Below are 21523 nucleotides of genomic sequence, written 5' to 3'. Positions count from 1 at the left end.
GGGAGTCTAGCCTACTTTTTTTTTTTTTAAATAAAGTTGTTCAATTGTTTTATGATTCAGAAGTCAGGATCAGTCAGACATGCCTGCTTTTTGGGCCAAGTACCAGAGTAAAACAACTAGTTCAGCCCCCTATCATTATTATAGCTTGATAAACTTTTTTGGGTCATCATATATGGTTAACTTGAGCCATAGAGCAGGAGCTTACTGCCAAAGCAAACTAATCCAGTGAAGTCTGAGTACGCAGGAGTATGCCCCTCTGTGACATGGTTAAGCCACGTCCCACATTTAGAGAATACAACAGAAGGAGATGCAAGGACAAAGCCTTCATAAAGCTGCTTTGAAAAAGAGAGAAATGGTCATATCACATCTCTTCGCACTAACTATCCCTAGAAAGGTGGCAGGGAAACAGGGCTCTCTGAAATAAGCCTAACACCCTGTGAAATTACTTCATAGAAAGTTTGTGAGCAAGAAAATAAAGGGTGGCTGTGTTCAAGAGCTCCACCAAAAAGGTCATGTCAAGCTTTCATTTTTGATATTACACTCCCAGGATAAGTTGAGTTCTAGAGACAACGGGCCTGATTTTCCAATGCCTTGTACCTTGCGTTATCAATTTAACCTGTGCCTTCTGTGTGCAAAGGGACTGTAAAATGCTACCATCCTGATCTGGAAATGTTTTTGAACTCACTCTGTGTGAGAGTAAATGACTACCTGGGTGCAAGGCAGTGGACAGTTAGGCCCAGATTCCAGACTGAATGAAGGGCTAAGGGGGGAGCCAGCATCCATTTCTGCAGTGGTGCCTGGAAAGTAATCACAGTTTCCCCAGTGCCAAGAGGACTTCAAGCAGTCTCTACTCATCCTTAGGGTGGCACTAATGAGCAGTTTGGATGAGGACACCACCTCTATTCCAGTGGTTCTCAAACTTCTGTACTGGTGACCCCTTTCACATAGCAAGCCTCTGAGCGCGACCCCCTAATAAATTAAAAACACTTTTTTATACATTTAACACCATTATAAATTCTGGAGGCAAAGCGGGGTTTGGGCTGGAGGCTGACAGCTCGTGATCCTCCCCATGTAATAACCTCACAACCCCTGAGGGGTCCCAACCCCCAGTTTGAGAACCCCTGCTCTATTCCCTTGGTAGTATGTTAGTGGGAAAAGAAACGCTGGAGGTGGTGGGAGGACTTTTGCTACATTTCTCATGAATCAAGTCTGAAGAAATAAGGACAGGATATTTTCCAGCCGGCTGTTCCTGAGGCGTCCCTCCCCCATAATCTAGAAATGCCTTCCATTTAGACGAGAGATCTAGGATTTAGGAGACCTGGGGTGAAATCTTGGCTCCTTTGAAATCCATGAAGTCAAAATGAGGTTTTGCTAGTTGGACAGGATTTCACTCCCAGATTTTGTTTTCTATTCTCTCTCTCTAATCATTGTGGTCTCTCTTTGCACCTTAACTCCCCTATTCCTTCTAATAGAGATATCACTTATTCTTGGATGAAAGGAGCAACATAAAAATAGACATCTGTACTGAAGACAGAAAATTAAATGAGTCACACACCTGGGAAGATGGGACTAGAAAACAAACAGCTTGCCAATACTTTAGCTAAAGGACATTGCCCTAAGCTAGTAGCATTAGCATGCCCTGATCGTTGTGAGTCAGCCTCATGCACACACATAATAAACCCAACAACATTCTGTAAGTAAAGAAGGGATTCTTCCTACAGGAGACTGTGTGACCGATTACCGTATAGGAAAGGTAGATGCTCAATCTGCCATGTCAAAAAGGAATTGTGTTGTAGAGGTACTCACTGAGTGGAGATAAAGCCAGTGTTCTGGATGACTCCACAAAAGATATGTTCCAGAGAAATGATTATGAACGGTGGTTGGAAGTAAGGGTCCTACTCAAAATGGTTTGGTTTATGGACACTCCTCGTCTCCCAAAAATCCTGTAGTTAGCTGGTAGGTAATTGAACGGCCCTGGACAAATGCTCTGCACTACAGATTCTGAAATGACTCTGGAAGCAAACCAGCCGGAGTGGCATGTATGCTTGCCTACAGCAGAAAGGCAACCCACCAATTCCAAAAGACTAAGTGAAACAACTGAGTGTATTTAAACCGAACGGGATAGGGGGGGAAAAAAAAAAAGGAGATAAGCCTAAGCAGCTGCCATTTTCCTTACTCTGACCAAGAAACACAAGGTTGACTGAAAGAGAAAGAGCGAATTAATAGTCACTAAACTATGTAACTTACTGTTTCTATATTTTTCTTTCTTGTCTTTTCTGCTTCAACTGAGAGGAAAAGACAAAGAGATTAATTGATTACCAAAACCTGAATTCCAAGCACCAGGAGGAGAGAAAGAATGAAAGGAAGAGGAAGAGAGTGGGCTAACTAGACTATTTATACTAATTATGACTGGCCGTTTTTGTACTTCATTACTGATAGGTGGAGACATAAGGTGGAGACATAAGACACTAGCTTTAATGGAGAGTTCTTTGGAGGATGGGAGATGAAGACAACATACCACAAACACGGTGGAATGGAAACAAATTTCTTCAATAAAGCAAGCTTCAGTAAATACCCTGAGGTCAAATAAAATTATTATTTGCTTTTCCAAACATTACGTTCTTTAGCAGCTAAATAAAATCATTACAAAACCATTTTATGCAAAAAAAGTGTTTAACTTTAGCTTGACCTTCCATTTTAAGTAAACAAACCTTTCCAGCCAATAAGCTTCCCTCTGAACTCTGCAAGATGATAAGCAATACCTTAATTACATTCATTTACATGACTTTGAAATTGTTCCAGACTGAAGTCAATGACTGCAAGGTCACAGAGTATGGAAAAAGTAAAATGAAGAGATACACACATGGGGCAGTTTACTCAAACAGGCTGTGGCAGTCTCATCTCACCAATTATTAAGGGCCCATGATAGCAACAAGTGCCTGCCTTTTCATCAATTACATGTAAGAAACAAACAATGTTTTAAAAAGCTGAACTGTATAAGAGCGTATTTTCCTTTTTGAAGCCGATCCAAAAATTGGAGACACTGGACAATTAAAATTGCTTTTAATGCTTAATGACCAATGCAAGCAAGATGAATATTTTATCATGTTCTAATTGAGAGCACAGAGAATGTTAAGAGCAAGAGGATGTTGGTTCCCAAATATGCTATGATTGTTACCAACAACACACTGCTATTGTCACTTATGTGAAATGGGAATGTTTTGCACTGATTTATTTAGTAATGTAGGCGGTAGGAAAAGCCACTGTATTAACTTCATGCCATTGTAGCTCATGGATCATAGGAGATGTTAGGTTTAGGAGTGAAATCCTATCAAAGGGAGTTTTACCATTGACTTCAATGGGGCTAATATTTCACTCTTGAGGTAAAAGGTGAGAAAATATCCACCACAGCAATTACCATTAAAATCTTTACTTTTTTGCCTAATTCAATTTACTACAGTATTTGTGCTATACTTACTACAGGAAATACCAAAATTATGTTAATTACACACAAGCAGCATCCTAAAGATTGTAACAGTGATCACTAAGTAGTATGAACACAGAGTATGTTATTCTGTGGACCAGCAGAAGACTGATACCAAGTCTATCCCATTCCCAATCATATTTCCACTGAATAACGTTAGGTGTGATCAATAGCAATGAAATTATCTGAACTGTCTTTTATATAAGCATTTTAAATATTACAGATGAGAATATAAAAATCTCAAGTATTACATTTGAGATTAAGCAACCGCACATCAAATTCCCTGAAGCTGACAATGGTTTTTTTAGTAGTAAATTAGATGTCTCCATGCAGCCTTAGTTTACTAGCCAAGCACTTTTACACAACTCTCAAGCCAACCTTTTGCAATTTAAGAATGATTTAGTGCAAGTGAAGCAATGAGTATTATAAAATTTATGCTTGTTCACCTTCTCTCCCCAGAGAAGGGCAAGATGCTTTTTCCATGTAAATATGTATTAGAGCCAAATTTCAATAGATATTCCATGGAGAACAAGATGCTGCATATATCCATTTCAGCTCCACGTTACTGAATTAACTGCAAGATAATGACGCCATCTTACCCCTCCTAAAAAAGAAAGTGAAAATATCTCCTTGTTTTTCAACCAAAAGTCATTTTATATTTTTTTATATAAGATTAAGAGGGGGTACCAAAAATTCTGTTAAGATGAGGACACCTTGTATGTGAGAAAGCAACACTCATTTTACACATCAGTTATAAATGCCCCAAAGATACTCTGAAAACAGTTCCACAAGTATTCCCTTATTTTAAGCCAGGGTAGTCTTAATCAAACGGAGGAAGACATTTCATTGTATCATTTCCCTTTAAAGAAATGATAAAAGCTATCAGCAAGTTACTGTGAAGCTCATTCATAGCCAATGATTTAATGTGGGGTGCTTATTTGTGTAACGCTTGCTTTACATGGGTTTTGAAGCTACCTCATGTCATTTGGGCTGATGTCATATCTTACAGCATAACCTCATCTCTGCTTGACTTTAAAGAAGGATAACCACTTTTCACTAAGTATGAACTCTGAACATCAAAAACACTTTTATTGCCTCAATAATTTAATAGTGATGTTACTTTCCTGACTTCACAAAGTCATAAAGATGACAAGAAGCAGTCAGACTTACTGTACCACTCATTTGATTTTAGGCTCATAAGCAGTCTTACCACACCGTTGGGAAAGCGATCCACAGGAGCAGGCAATGTAACACACCAAAACAACACACACATGCTATCTATCTATATTCTGGTCAAATAACAGAATGGAGAGAGTAAGGGGAGTATTATGCAGATAAGTCGAAGACACTTAAATGTAGAGAACCTCCTTACATCCAGCTTAATTTATGTCTGAAGATTATTACAGAGACAATTAACCACTGGAGAAATACTTTTTTTTTTTTGGTTAATGTGACGGTTGTGAAGAAAAATCATGTGCCACATGTCAGAACAAAGTAACTGTCTCATAAAAGATATTTCCCTGACGAGTAAAGCATTTACACAATGAACAAGAGTTACTGCTCAAAGTTTAAAATAAAACTTAAAAACAAATGTGCCCAAACCCCAACCTGTTTCAATTAAAGACACCTGCTTCAGAATCTCTGCAGTGTTTTTTCCTTATTCTATAGTCAATGTTTATAACACTATAACAGCAGTTATCCCTATTACAAAATAGTTTACAGTTAAAACAAAGAACCACGAAGAAAGTACAATATTCAGTAACTGACATTTACTGCACTGGCCTTGGACTTCTAATCTTTACCAGAGAGGCACACAATTCAATCCATCAGCTCATAAAGGTGTGCTTTTTTAACCTCTAAAACAGATGGGATTGGCTAGAAATGTCTGGCATGTCAAACTGCTAATCACTGTTGCCCTTTGCACAAAATAACCCACTTAAATTGAGGCATGGTTGCACTGTAACCGACATTAGTCTGTGGGAAACCCATTTAACTGTCACATACTCCTGCCACCCCTTAATTAAGCCTAATGCCTTATGCTTTGACCTTTTGTTCTAGCCTATTAACCCTATCTAGTACAAGTTCACATATGTTAAACTAAAAACTTTGCTGTAAAATATTAAATGCCAAGCTACTGAAAGCATACGGGTCATTTTTCTTAACCCAAAGGTTATAGACATCATATTATCAAATTCATTTGGCAGGCAAAATGGAAAATGGCAGTGATGTAAGGGTTAAATCCTAAAAGGTACTGCATATACACTAACTAAAAACACAAACCAGCAGTCACAGAAAAATACTGTTACTTTCTCTTCTGTAATGAAGTACAGTATACTCCCTAGAACAATAAAGTGTCACTGGATCTCTACCTTTTTTAAAAAAAATACAATGGTTGCTCTTGCCCTCCAACCTTCCTCAAAAAGCCCATTTTTAGCAAAAAAATTTTAAATACAATAATTTACCATCAGAGTGGATTATGCTATGGATGATCGCTGAGCAGTGAAGCCTGTAAAACAAATCACTATTTTATTTTTAAGATGTCAATTTCTCCTCACTGAGAGCAAGGACGGACAGAACATTGCCCACATTGCGTAATATCATTGAGGCTATTGAAGGAGTAAGGTATCAGTTGGACTACTTGCAGAGTAAAATACTGCTTCCCCAACTGGTAGATTCTAGCCTTAAATGATTAACTTGCAATATCTTTAAGGTAGGGATTCTCAACTTTTTCCACGTCCACGTTTTTCCACAATCCTCTTGCCCATAACAGACCATCCAGGGATGAGATGTATCTGGGGCTCACCCTTCTTTCAGCAATATAGGAATAGACTCCTTTCTCATTTAGTACACCTCTACCCTGATATAACACGAATTCGGACAGAACGCGGCAAAGCTGTGCTCCGGGGAGGGGGGGGGGAAAAGCTGCACACTCCAGCAAATCAAAGCAAATTCGATATAACGTAGTTTCACCTATAACACGGTAAGATTTTTTGGCTCCCGAGGACAGAGTTATATTGGGGTAGAGATGTATCATGACTTGTGGCCCACAGGCTGAGAGCTCTTGCTTTAAGGAATAAGTCTGTTCTGGTATGCAGGATGATTGGTACTTCCCTATCACATGCAAATTACTTTTGCTTAAGAACTCAAAAGATCTTTTGGGAATTACCCTAATGATCTAGAACTCTGATATCCAAAAAACAATTCCAATGATAAGAAGAAATGTCTGGTTCTAATGCAAGAGGTAGTTTCAGGACAGAATACAGCACAACAGTTTTTGACAACTTGTAATGCAAGCTTATGTACTGAAATAGGCTGAATAGAAAAACTTCCATAACAAGACTGTTTGTACCAGCAATACAGAACGTGGTAGCCACTCAAAATGTGTATCGGTCTGGATGGGCAGAGAAAAAAGCAATGTTAAATATATCAGGATATCTGCTGTGCATAAACAGGTAATAAATATCCCCTCAAGTTTACAGAATAGCTACCTTTTTTGACAAGTTGATATACTTAATGCACAACATTTATTTACAATTCAGACTGTTAGATACCATGAAGAAAATATAATTGTTTTGCTGCACAAACCACCACCTTCTTAAAATAAAATAAAAGATAAGTACAGATCTTTGAACAAAACCTTCAACCACTTGTAACTAATATTTATGATGTGATCTATTCAAATACTCATTTCCACAAAAGCCACTGTTCCATTAAGCACAATACAGCGCAAGGAAGAGAACTGCCATCTGCTGCTGACCGTGGTAATTTCATAAGTTTAAAGAGCCACTTAAACCCATGGATTTTAACAGGAAATTTTATAACTTGGTTGTTTTGAGATCAGCAAAAGTCACACAACTGACTTTTCAACAACCTTGATTGCCAAGATTACTAAGAAATACTAGAGCAAGTCAAGAGATCAACCTCTATGCCAGGCCTGCACAACATGCGGTCCGCGGAGCCTCACTGTGCGGCCCGCGAGGGGATTCTAAATCCCCCGCAAACGGCGCTCTGCAGGCACCCCAGAGCCCTTTGAATCCCGGCCCTGGCCGGGAAGCAAAGAGCTCTGGGCTGCCGGCAACCGCGGGGAGCGCAGAGCCCTTTAAATCCCAGCCGCAGCCGCGAATCAAAAGGCTCTGGGTTGCCCGCAGCCGCAGGAAGCCCTGAGCCATTTAAATCCCAGCCGGGGCCAGGAGTCAGAGGGCTCTGGGCTGCCCGCAGCGGAGGGGATCCCAGAGCCCTTTAAATCCCAGCAGCGGGGAGTCAAAGGGCTCTGGGCTGCCCGCAGAGATTCCCATCCGCAAAGGGCAGAGGGCAGCCCAGAGCCGTTTGAATTCCGGCAGGCAGTCGCTGTTTGCCCCCTCTCCAGACCCCTGCCCCAACTGCCCCCCAGGACCTCCACCCCCTATCTAACACCGCTGGTCCTTGTCCCCTGATTGCCCCCTCCCAAGCCCCCTGCCCCAACTGCCCCTTGGGACCCCAACCCCTATCTAAGCCTCCCTTCTCCTTGTCCCCAACTGCCCCCTCCTGAGACACCCCCAACTTTCCCCCAGGACCCCACCCCCTACCTGTCCCCTGATAAACCCCAGGGACTCCCATGCCTATCCTACTGCTGCCTGTCCCCTGACTGCCCCCCCCCCCGAACCTCTGCCCCATCCAACCACCCCTGCTCCCTGTCCCTTGACTGCACCCTGGAACCCCCTACCCCTTCTCCAACTCCCAGCCCCCTTACCGTGCCACTCAGACCAGCGTGTCTGGCTCCATGGAGCTCCAGACACATTGCTGCCATGCTCCCCCGTGGAGCCCACAGCCGCCGCCCCCCCCCACCCCAAGCACCTGCCTTCCAGATTTGAACACCTCAAAATTCAGGAGTGCTCAAGCTCAGTTTGGGCAGCTGTTACTTCATGTCTCCCAAATCAAATATACTGATCCACTGTAACTTGCTGTAGAAAAAGCAGGATAAAATTGAGCAAGAAATGGAATTGCTATTTTCAACAGCCATTGCCTTTTTGTTTGTTTGAAAGGAAGACAGTGATATTGCATTGGCAAATTCCCCATAGAAAGAAAGAGTGGAACAAAAGAATAATAAAGGCACCTCAACTTTTCCTCATTTATGGAGGACAGTCTTATAATATGCATCCAGATATCCTCCAATCACACAAGCTGAAAATTATTCCACTTTACTGCAGCTCTGTAACCATATGGGAACCAATCCTGTCTGTTTTGTGCACATCCAAAATTCCGGCTGAATGACCTGTCCTGGGAGCGTTACCAGTGACCCAGGTGTGTTTGGGGATGCGGGGGGAGGCACTAGTGGGGGGGAGCCCAGGGCTGGGGCAGCAGGGTGGGGGGAGGGCACTGGTGGGGAGGAAAGGGGGAAGCCCAGCACTGGGGCAGCAGGGGGTGTGGGTCAGTGGGGGGAGAGCCCAGGATTGGGGCAGCAGGGGGGTACAGGAGGGAGCCCACGGCTTGGATGGGGGACAGCCACATTTTTTTTTGCTTGGGGCAGCAGAAAACCTAGAGCCAGCCCTGTCGGGTTCCCCCAGCCACTGGAGCCCCGACCCCTTTAAAATTTGACCCTGAGGGCTCCCAGCCACCTCTTCAGCTGGGAGCCCCCGGTTGGTTTAAAATAAAAGTATCACCTCCCCACCCCCAACCTTCCTTTTTGGCCCACAGCTGTTTTGGTGGGGCGGCACTGGGGAAGGAGGGTTTGTTTCTGCAGGGCTGGACGGCCCTGGGGCGGGGTGTTTCTGCGGGGCCGGGAGGTTTCGGCCCTCGGCTGTTTTCTTTAGAGTAATGTGGCCCTCGCCGCTTTACAAGTTGTGCAGGCCTGCTCTATGCTTTTCTTAGTGGTTAAATGTAACAAACTAAAGAATCATGGACTGAGACCAGGTCTACTCCAAAGAAGTCAGGTCAACCCAGCTATGTGTCTCAGAGGTGTGAAAAATCCACACTCCTGAGCAACAGTTAATCCAGACTAACCCCTGGTAGAGACAGCGCTAGGTCTATGGATGAATTTCTGTCAACCAAGCTATCACCACTCAGGCAGGTGGATTAACTAGTGATGGAAGAACCCCTCCTGTCACTGTAGCAAGTATCTACACTGAAGCGCTACAGCAGCAGTATTCTAAGCGAAGACATAACTTGACTGATAGCCACATTTTGATTTCACTTGTGCTGGCTACTGCAAAAATCAAAGATACTGGATGGATTCTGAAACTCAAGTATCTAAAGTTTACCAACAACATTCAGATTTTCTGACGATTATCCTTGAATGTACTGTATTAGTTCAGATGTTCTCAAACTGTAGTACATCCACTATTGGCAGTATGTGGGCTACAGTCAGATGGTACATGGACTGGTTTATCAGAATAAGAATCTATTATAACCACACTGATTACAATTATGAAGTTGATAAGCCAGGTACTTTTGAGTTTTCAGTGTGGTATGCTTGATCTTAAAATTTGATTATAGCTCTGTTACTGCTTTTTTGTTTGTTCGTTTGACATTGCTATTGTCCTTTCCAAGTAAGCCAGTCCTAAGAGTACTAAATATAAAACAGACTACCCTGCAATCACTCCCTTCCCAATCATTTCATTTTTCTTCATGTTCTTTAATGGCCTTATTCTGCAAATACTCATGCAAATAGTGCTACTGAATTCAATACTCAAGTGGGTAAAGTTACTCACATGTTCAAGTGTTTGCCTTCTTTATGGCCCAATGCTGCAATCTTTGGACAAGACTAAAGGATGATTCCATTATACCGAAGGGAAATAGGATTTTAGAAATGGAGACAAAGTTAGCATATATCAACAAACTGATAGTAGTACTAAAGGTCTGCAAACCATTTGTGATAAGCAGGATAATATTCATTAACCATTTAAAAGTACCAATCATTTCCCATATAAGCTCAACTGTCTCGTATTACATATTATTATGGGTGGAGCTCATTTTATAGGAGGTTAAAAAATCATCTTTTAAATTTGTATTTTATTTCCTCGCTCATGCTTATAATGTATCAAAACAGGATCCCTCCCTATCCAAGAACGACCTCCCTAACAAGTCTGGAAGATCTTAGGGCCCCACTAGCTGGTTCCACACCAAAAAAAATGCAACACTATCCAGAGTTTATGATTTCTGCCTCTTGGGTGTAGATTGTATAAAAACTTCTCCATTTCTTGCTTTGGCAAATTTTAACTTCAAAAATAGATAATCTTAAAATGTATTGTATAATTCTAAGATTAAAAGTATATGGTAGAAAGTCATTCAATAGACACTTTTTTCTTTGGGTTAACTATCTTGACAGAATCATTATTTAAAAAAAAAAAAAAAAAAAAGAAGGTCTTGCCTTGAGAGTGGTCCAACCTGGAAAGCCCATCCTTCAGGAGCCCAAGGATACATTAGTTCTCCTGAACAATTCCATGCTTGATCGGGGGGTGGAATCATGAGTATCTGCATAACAGTCTTCTATCACAGCACCCAGGTACTGGTTTACTGTTAGGGAAGTTACACTTCACTGAATGAGTGTGTTAAGATTTACAAGTAATCATAGAATCACAGAATATCAGGGTTGGAAGGGACCTCAGGAGGTCACCTAGTCCAACCCCCTGCTCAAAGCAGGGCCAATCCCCAGACACATTTTTGCCCCAATCACTAAATAGCCCCCTCAAGGATTGAGCTCACAATCCTGGGTTTAGCAGGCCAATGCTCAAACCACTGAGCTACCCCTCCCCCACAGTTTGGGTCAGCAAAATAAACATAACTTTGAACTCCAGAAAGTAAGACCTCTCAGAATAGGACCATTGTTGAAATAAATACAGAAAAATCTATTAACCAACTACCCGGACGGTGTTTCTTCAAAATCAAAACTATAGTATCCATATAAAATAATGAACTTTGGATTCAAAAGACAATAGCTCTGATTTTTTTTTAAACTTGGACTTGCTATATGATTATGACTTAACACTTATTTCACATCCACAAATACCCAGAGGTCATGTTTTCTAAAAGGGCCCTTATTGAAATGAATATGGCAACAAGGAAAATATCAGGCCATAGTAGAATCTTTTCATATATATATATATATTCATATTATATGTCCCAAAAAATTCTAAAGATCAGGCAAAACGATGAAAAACAAACACAAAAGACTTTTAGTTTGGAGCAATTTGTTGTTTTAAAACAATCAATAGGTATGAAAAGTTGTTCATTGTGATAGCACTATCCACCTGAAGCACTTTTGTAACTACTTCCCTCAGTACCATTCCTTAAATGGACACGTGATAAAACCCTCAGGTTTAGAGGTGGATGAAACTAGCTGTTTATATAAAAATGGCTGGTGGGTGGGTGTGCGAGAGTGTCAAATTTAGTCTTCTGTTTTAATCAACTTTAACTACCACTCTGAGATTACCTTTAAAAGCCATGGGAACTGGTTATCACCTCACACCTTCAACTGCACCCTGAAGCAAACAAGTAGCCAGTGTAGAGACCAGAGCATCTGTGCTGTGTGTACACAACAGTTCCTTCTATTGCAGTAACACCCAGCTGCAGTGTCCAGCAGCTGAAGCAAGCTTCTAGATGAACTTCCAAGGAATTCTCAAGATGGCTATAACAGTGCTATCTAGCCAGGAGCAATTAAGTCACAGATAGATGTCACAAGGGCACCGTCCAAGAGAGGAGCAGTCAAAGCCTCCAGGCCAGCTACAGAAACTGGATGCCCTCTGGACCACTGCTGCCATGCAAGAATCCATAAGGAATGATGGATCCATTAGGACCACCATGCTGAAAATCTTTTTGGAAAAAGCAGGTGAACTACTCTCAAATAATACAATCTCTTACATGCTTCTCCAAATAAACAAAACGTTATTTGGCCTTGCTAAACAGAAGCAAGTCTCCATTTTTTGTTTTAATTAGGAAGAGAGATTAGGCTATCATTGGAGTCACAATAAATCATGTAATAAGTAAATGGTGGGTTTACCCTGCACTACCAAAAAGCAGTAAAAAACAGGATGAGTCTTTTTCTCTTCATTTTAACTTAAAAGTGCAAGTAGGACAGACAAGTGAGCATAAATTTGATCAAACAGTAAGTTTTAATAATGTAGTCACAGTAACATCATCCACCTTTCTCACAACATACTTATGATTCACAAATTGCAGAAAGGGGGTAAGACAGGAGGGGAAGCAATGCTTCTTTAGAGGATGTTCATCTTTTGAGATCATCTTTGTGCTCAGCAAGGTCTTTTCTTAAATAGTTTTTTTTCCCCTTTATTGTAAATCTGAGCAGTCTTCTTCTGTATTGCCATCACCTTTACATCAAAAGTTTCTTGTATACCAAAATAAAACAACTAGCAAAAGAAGCTAAGCTTTCTATGTAACTGCAAACAGTTTTGATGCTTTTCTTGAAGCCAGCAGTAAATGATTGCTCTGTATTTCCCCCCCCCCCCAGGACATACAAGAGGCTTCAGGTTTACAAAAAAGTTTAGAGAAAAGAGCACAAGCAATTCCACTTTGATATTTCTGGAAAGAGGGAAGAAATTCCTACACTCCCTAAAGTTTTTAAACAGAATTTTGGCAACAACTCCTCCTTGCATTGGAAGATAGGTTGTGTATAGTTTCTGCGAATACTAAGTTTGACTGTTTTAAAATTACAGGTAGTGGGGGGGGGGGGGTTTGAAACACACCTAAAAATGAAAGATCTGAATATGGCAACCACTTGGGATAACACCGATAGAGACAGAAATGCATTTCTATCTCTGTGAGAACCAGAGCCCACTTCATCCCTAAAAGAAGTTCATTCCAATTTCTTCTTCAGCTCTGAAATTAAAAAGGGTAGTAGCCACAAACCTTAACATTGACACTGAAAAAACGGACAACGCAGAACATTAGTACCAATCAGTTGTCAAAGGAAACTGAAGTACTGTGTGCTTCTTATGGGCAAGACATTTTTACACAGAAATCCAACAAGATATTTTGTGGAACCTTCCAAATCTTCTCTTATTTGTTTCATGTAATCACTGAAGAAGAAAAAAATAAATATAAAAACAGCCACCCATACAAAGCAAAACACTTGCTTATAAAATGCATTTCTCTCACTTCATATCTAGTTTTGAGCGGGAGTGAAATTTTTAAGGAAAATTAGACTACAGTACTTCACATAAGGAAAGATTATGTGTGGTGTGTGTATTCAGGAAGATCAACTTCAAAGAACTGATCTCAGACAGAAGACAGGCATTCTTCCAAATAGGCGGCAGCTTCTGGCTTTATTCTGATTATGTCTAGAACAAAAGCTTTCCTTTTTCCTCTGTTGTAGACAGACACACATTTAGAAATAAAATATACATATAAAAATTGAGAACGTTGTCTTTCTCAAAAGTCGCACTAATTAAATAACACCCTCCTTATAAAAGAAATAGGTTGGAATGTAAATTGTTGACCGGACCTGACAGAAGACAAGTTAGTTTCTTTGGCCAGAGGCAAGACTGCAAGACAGGACCTGTTTCTACTTCCTAGTTTGCCATGTTTACAAATTCTTAGCTTGCATCCTACTTCCTTAACCAGGAAGCCTAGATGTCTGGTACCCAAATGAGGGGCAACAAAATACCAAATAGTATCATTCTCTCAAATTTCCTGGAATCCAAGTACCATAGTTCTGTCCACATTTCCGTGAGGCTTTCCATAAGCAAATACATTTCCACCAACAGCATTCCTTTGAGATGTCAGTTGCTATATTCAGTTTCTTCTTGTGGTAAGGACCTTCCTACATATGAGAATACAAGGAAGGACTATTTCCTTCTCACATGTAACACAGACTCCCCATCTCAAGATGTTCTTCTCAAATTCAATATTTTCAAACAGAACAAAATGTCCTTCAACAGCAACAAATCCTAAGGGAATATCAAGTAATCATTTAATTTGCATTACATAGAAACTTTTTTATTGTAAAACTAAGTCTTATTTTGGCCTTAAACTGTTGTTGTTAAAAAAAAAAAAAACTTCATATAACCCTAAATATTTCATACACTGGCCTCAAACTTTTTTTGTTTGTTTTTTTCTTCTTGATTAAAGTCTCCCTGTCTGTTTAGTCATTCTGGCTGGTTTATATTCTATCCCTTTCTATTCCTCCTGTTTAAAACTTTATACTATACCTGTTCCCTTAGAAAGTGGTAGAGGTAATTTTTCCACTCATCTACCACTCCCTATTAAATTCACAGTTATTAGTGATTAATTAATTTATATTTAGACACTTGCTCTCAGTATTGTAAAATATTAGCAGTTGATAGGGTTACAACCTGGCCCAGTACTATCACCAGTCAGTTACAAGTGGCTTCCTGCATGCTTCTAGGTCAACTGGAGCTGGCCAAAGTCTAATCAACATTCCTAGCTTTTGGTCTGTAAGGCACAGCCCCAGGCTCACAGCTGGTCTGATGCCCTTCCTTGAAACAAGAAATTTCACAGTCCAGACACCCTGGACTCCAAAACCAATGTCTCACAGCTCCCAAGCCCCCCGGTTGCTTACACACACACGCACTCCCCCAGAGCTCCACTCAGGCTGGGGCTTTCAGGGCTTCTACTCTAACCCATTTGGGAACAATGTGGGAGGAAAGCACGGAACACAGGCTTAACAAAAAGGACTATCTTAACCACCATGACTTCACTGTTAAAACACTTGAGATTTACAGATCTTTGAAAACAATCAAAGGTCCTGAGACACACTTTCCCCATGTCTGGTCTCACCCGTTCTGTGAGGAAGAGGTTTGTCAACATTTCAGCATCTCTCACCCTCTATCTAACACAGGCCTGCACAACATGTGCGGCTCACTGTGCGGCCCGTGGGGGGGAATTCTAAATCCCACGCACACGGCACTCTAGGCTGCCCGCAGCCACGGGGAGTCCAGAGCTCTTTAAATCCCAGCCGTGGCCGGGATTCAAAGGGCTCTGGGCTGCCCGCAGTGGATGGGCTGGGGCTGGAATTTAAAGGGCTCGGGCTTCCCTCAGTGGCAGGAGCTCTGGGCCCTTTAAATTCCTGCCACATCCCCACAAAGCTCCAGGTTCCCCCAGCCACCAGAGCCCCGGGCCCTTTAATTTGCCCCTGAGGGCTCCCAGCCTCCTCTTCAGCTGGGAGCCCCTGGTTGATTTAAAATCAAGTATCACCTCCCCACCCCCAACCTTCCTTTTTGGCCCACAGCTGTTTTGGTGGGGCGGCGCAGCGCTGGGGAAGGAGGGTTTGTTTCTGCAGGGCTGGGCGGTGCTGGGGCGGGGTGTTTCCGCGGGGCCGGGAGGTTTCGGCCCTCAGCTGTTTTCTTTGGAATAATGTGGCCCTCGCCGCTTTACAAGTTGTGCAGGTCTGATCTAACATGTCCTCATTACACATGGCAATGGTCAGCCCACCTGGACAGAGCAGCACTCTGCTTTTAAGTCTCTTGTCTCCTTATGTGTGCAACTGGAATACTTCAGCCTCCCCATCCAGCTGTAGAAAAATAACTGTTCCATGGGGGTAGGTCAATAGTTCAAAGTCGATAGCCTCAGAGAGTGTAGTCCTGATGACTTCCTAGTAACAGTCCTTCAGTGAGAAGTCAAGCACCTACATAAGTACAGCCATACTGAGTCAGACCAGTGGTTCACCTAGCCCATTATCCTGTCTTCTGATAGTAGCCAAAGCCAAGTCCTTCACAGGGAATTAACAGGCAACCATCAAATGGTCCCGTTATCCACTCCCAGCTTCTGGCAGTCAGAGGCTAGGGACACCCAGAGCATGGGGTTGCATCCCTGATCATCTTGGCAAATAGCCACTGGTGGACCTGTCCTCCATGAACTTATCTAAAATTCTTTTTTGAACCCAGTTATAATACTGGCCTTCACAACATCTCCGGGCAATGAGTTTCACAGGCTGACTGTATATTGTATGACAAAATACTTCCTCTTTTCTTTGTTTTAAGCCTGACACCTATTAATTTCCTTGGGTGATCCAGGGTTCTTGTATTATGTGAAGAGGTAAAGAACACCTCCTTATTTACTGTCTTCACACCAGTCATGATTTTATAGACCTTTATCATATCTCCCCTTACCTGTCTCTTTTCCAAGCTGAAAAGCCCCAGTCTTTTTAATCTCTCCTCAAATGGAAGCAGTTCCATACCCCCTAATCATTTTTGTTGCCTTTCTCTGTACTTTGCCCCCACCCCCACCTTCTAATATATTTTATTTGAGACTGGAGCGACCACAACTGCACCTTTCCTGGGCAGGGCTATTATGTGAAAGGCTTGCTTGAGGCAAATTTAGACATACGTTCAACACATAATACAAATGGAGCACAAACTATGAAGATTCCACAACCTCCCTATGAAATTTATTCCAGTGCATAACCAACCTGAGAGTTAGGAAGCTTTTTCTTATGTCCAACCTAAACCATCCTTGCTGCAATTGAAGACCATTGCTTCTTCTGCTACCCTCGGAGGTTATGGAGAACATTTTTTCCTCCCTCCTCCTTGTAACACTTTTCAAGTACATAAAAGGTTATTATGTCCCCTCTCAGTCTTCTCTTGTCCAGACTAAACTTAATTTTTTTCCAATCTTCCCTCATAGGACATGTTTTCTAGACCTTTAATCATTTTTGTTACTATTCTCTGGACTTTTTTCAATTTGTCCACATCTCTCCTAAAACATGGCACCCAAAACTGGACACAATACTTCAGCGGAGGCCTAATCAGTGTGGAGTAAAGTGGAAGAATTACTTCCTGTATCTTGCTTACAAGATTCCTGCTAATACATCCCAGAATGATGTTTGCTTTTTTTGCAACAGTGTTACGCTATTGACTCACAGTTAGCTAGCTATAACGCACAGATCCCTTTCTGCCGTACTTCTTCCTAGGCAGTCATTTCCCATTTTGTATGTGTGCAACTGATCGTTCCTTCTTAAGTGGAGTACTTTGCATTTGTTCTTGTTGAATTTAATCCTATTTACACCAGACCATTTCTCCAGTTTGTCCAGATCATTTTGAATTTTAATCCTATCCTCCAAAGCACTTTCAACCTCTCCCAGGGTTCGCATGCTCCGCAAACTTTATAAGCGTACTCTCTATGCCAGGGATCGGCAACCTTTGGCACACGGCTCACCAGGGTAAGCCCCCTGGCGGACCAGGCTGGTTTGTTTACCTGCCGCATCTGCAGGTTTGGCCAATCGTGGCTCCCACTGGCCACGGTTCACCGCTCCAGGCCAATGGGGGCTGCGGGAATCATTGTGGGCCGAGGGATGTGCAGGCCACCGCTTCCCGCAGCCCCCATTGGCCTGGAGCCGTGAACCGCGGCCAGTGGGAGCCACGATTGGCCAAACCTGCAGACACGGCAGGTAAACAAACCAGCCTGGCTCGCCAGGGGGCTTACCCCGGCGAGCCACGTGCAAAGGTTGCCCATCCCTGCTCTATGCCATTATCTAAATCATTGATAAAGGTATTAAACAGAACCAGACCCAGAACTGATCCCTGCGGGACCCCCCTCAATATGCCCTTCCACCATGACTGTGAACCACTGATAACTACTCTCTGGGAATGGTTTGCCAACCAGTTATGCACCCACCTTATAGTTGCTCCATTTAGGTTGTTTATGAGAAGGTCACACAAGATAGTATCAATGTTGGCCTGGTATTAAGATTTCTAGAAACCTTCTTTTGTCAGACTACATTAGTTATGCAAAAAGAGAACAAATTTTCTCTGCAAGGACCATGTGATAAGCTATTATCTAAGCAGGCATGTGTATAGTATCAATGTTGGCCTGGTATTAAGATTTCTAGAAACCTTCTTTTGTCAGACTACATTAGTTATGCAAAAAGAGAACAAATTTTCTCTGCAAGGACCATGTGATAAGCTATTATCTAAGCAGGCATGTGTATTCGTGTTAACAGACCCCATATTAAGCAAAAACTAAAAGGAAAATAAGATCAGTATTTCAGTTCACCCAGGTTTGAACTCTGTGATGACCTTTAATGAACTTCTGTTGTTTTAAATCAATTTTTCCTTGGTGTCATTTACAGAATGATAGATACAACATAAAAGTCAACAAAGTCAACATTTAAATAAGCCATTCAAGCTTACTAAATGAAGACAACCACCACCTATACTTCTTTACCTAGTACAGTTTTTAGTACTATAATAATCATAAATCTATTTCGCTCCAAAAGTTTTGATTTTTTTTTTAAAGAACCACCGTCAACTTAAAAAAACGTAAGCACAAAAATTTCCCTCTGAAGATGTTGTATGTGTCATAGTTACAAGTAACTCTTAAGACTACTAGAAAAGTAATCCACCTGGGTTGTATTTAGTGCACTCATGCTCTAAAAAGCATGTACCAGAGGATCTCACCATAGATGGTGATAATAAAGGATTGCAGGCCAGTCCAAGAGAAAGGCAGGAGTTCCCATTCACTACTGAATGCCTGTTCACTATTTGTTATCTCTTGCACAACCAAAACTTGCACATAAGTATGTGCACTGAACTTACAGTCAAGTGCTCCTGTCAGTTAAATGTCAATTTCAATTCTGTCTCTTAGGCTGTAGGAGAAGGGAATGCTGAGAAGTTAACAAGAAGTTTGAGAGCACAGCAATGGCCCAGGCAGCAAACTCTTTATTTGTTCTGAATTTAGCTGTCCTGCATGAGAGCTCACTGCATGAGATGTCAACTCTAGTTCTGGCAATTTTGCAGTTTTAATATGTTTGTAAAATTCACTTTATAGCAAGTTTCCCCTTGAATGACATTAAATCAGATGATTAACCACAAAACATTCTCACCTCTGACAAGTTTTGTTTGTGAGATGGCTTACTGATGTGTCACATTCCAGTCTCTAGTCCAACAACCATTTAAGACAGCAATTGACTCCAGCACATTTAAAAAAGCAGGCGTTGTATCATAAACTGAAGGACAGATCACCCCCTTTTCGGAAGTGACTTCATTTTTCCTTACCAAGGTCTGTGTGTTGTCTTACGATTCTTTGTAAACAAACTCCATAAATTTATATATCTGATAATTTATACTGCCATGACTCAGTTAAATTCCACCTGGCCGGTGTGTTAGCAGCTGAATACAACAAAATACCCATAAAATACTCCCAGAATCAAACAACTCAAACAGAACTTTCTTTTGAAAAAGGTATCTTGCCACAAGAAGAGTGAAAGGAGTAATAAGCAGAATGAGTCAACTGCATATCAGCGTCCCTAACGCTGAATCATTCCCAAAGTCAGAAACTCCATAGTTCTTAGAATATCATCTCCATGTGTTGAGGATTTCCAGTACCACCCTGGTGCTTTCCACTAAAAAATGCACACCATCACACTCAAGGGAGACAAAGAGTACCCCACACAGCCACACAACATAATACAGTGCACATCAGGAAGGTTTGATTGTGTAATCCTAATTTATTATCCTATGACCCAAAAGTACATTTCTGTACGTTTCAGTTTTGTTAGTAATTGAGAGAAGTAAGGAAAACCCCCCATCAATATAATTTTCTAGGGGACAAAAGGCAACCCTGAAGGGCTTTGGGGACACCAAATGTGGTAAGTCCTGATATACAAACCTTCATCTTATAAAACACAGAAGAGATGCCCCCAGGGGCTGCACGTTATGGAAGGTAAATGGTGAGAAAGCACCTTTTTGCGCGGGAGGGGGGGGGGGGAGAAGAGTTGTGTGTCACGCTCAGCAGATGGCGTGGGGGGATTTCTAGCCCACAATAAACTGTGGGCGCCTTTGGAAGGGGCGGGGAGAGGAAATGAACAACAAGAGGGGCTAGCAGAGGGAAGCATGGCCTTGCCTGCTGCCGTGCAAGCAGCAAGAGGCGGCGGTGGATCCGGAGGGGGAGGGGAGACAGCGGGGTTGGGGGGATCCTGGTTTAATGCTTCTGGACCCCAGGGTTTGTTTCCCCGCCCCCCAGACACGCAGCCCCAGGGAGCTGCTGGACGGCAGCGACGGCGCACAGAGTTCGCGCTGCCTGAGCCCCGCGCCCGACCCGGGGGAGTCTCTCTGGAGCGGCGCTTGCAGGGAAAAGCGGGGCGGCGGGGGACACAAACTTTGCCACGCTCCCGGCTCCCCCCAAAGCCGCAATTTTGGGCCAAACTTTTCAATTTCCTCGCCCTCCCGAGGCGCTGGCAGGCAGCTGGGGGGGGGGGGGTCCACCGGAAACAATCCCTCCCCTCCCCGCCTAGCCAGCAGCGGCGCCCGCTCCGCGGCCACCCCGGCATTGTTCCCAGCCGCCCGCCCGCCCCCCTCCCTCCCCGCTCGGCGGGGCCAGCCCCCCGCCCGCGGGCCGGCGCAGACACTCACCCCCGCCGCCAGCCCGGCGCTCCTCCGGCCCGCAGGCGCCCTGCGTGTGCCTCTCCCGCCCGCGGAGCCGAGTTCTCTAGGGCCGGGCCCCGGGGAGCGTTTCCAGGGCAGGGGGCTGCTGCGTGGGGGCCGGGGGAGAGTCTCCTCCCTGGCTGCACGGCAAGCGGGGCAGCCTCCCCTGCCAGGCAGGCAGGCAGGCAGGGCGCGTACACACACACACAGCTCGCCGCCTGCCCTCCGCCCTGGCTCGCTCTGCTGCAATGGCTGGGAGGCTGACTTTCATCCTCCCCTCACTCCCCACCCAGCTGAGCGCAGCCCAGTCCCTCCCCTCTCCATGCCGCTCAGCTCCTCTGCCAAGTTTCTGCTTAACCCTTTCCTGGCCCCGTCCGCCACAGCGAGGGAGGGGCAGAGAAGGGGAACTTCCCCCTGCCTCCTGCTCAGCAGGGCTGGCTCTGTTTGTAAGGGAGATTTTAGGACAGGGTGGTAAATGGCTCCCAGGGAACAAATCTTGCTTGAAATCGAGCACCCACAGAGAGGAAAGGCATCCCCGGGAGTGAGCCTGGAAAGAGCCACTACTGCCAACCCCCAGCAGTCCAAATCCATGGAGCCAGGGCCCCCCAAACCCCTGTTATTGGTTAAAACAAATGAGTGTTTAGAAAATAATAAACTTGGGGTTCTTTCTCGTTGCCTTCTTGTTTTTGAGACGTTGGGGTTCCCCAATCACATGGCTCCAGAAGCT

At 43.2% G+C, this 21523-nt stretch overlaps 1 protein-coding gene across 1 annotated transcript in view; it reads right to left on the bottom strand.

The window, feature by feature from the left end:
- Positions 1-21104, bottom strand: part of NRIP1 (nuclear receptor interacting protein 1) — a 99424-nt gene extending 78320 nt beyond the window's left edge. The window contains exon 1 of the mRNA XM_039484525.1: positions 20785-21104. The gene's annotated coding sequence lies outside the window, so the exon portion shown is untranslated. The remainder of the gene's footprint in view (positions 1-20784) is intronic.
- Between the last annotated feature and the right edge of the window lie 419 nt (positions 21105-21523).

Source organism: Mauremys reevesii, linkage group 1 (genome assembly GCF_016161935.1).
Source record: "Mauremys reevesii isolate NIE-2019 linkage group 1, ASM1616193v1, whole genome shotgun sequence".
NCBI lineage: Eukaryota > Metazoa > Chordata > Testudines > Geoemydidae > Mauremys > Mauremys reevesii.
This window is presented reverse-complemented; position numbering and strand designations above follow the sequence as displayed.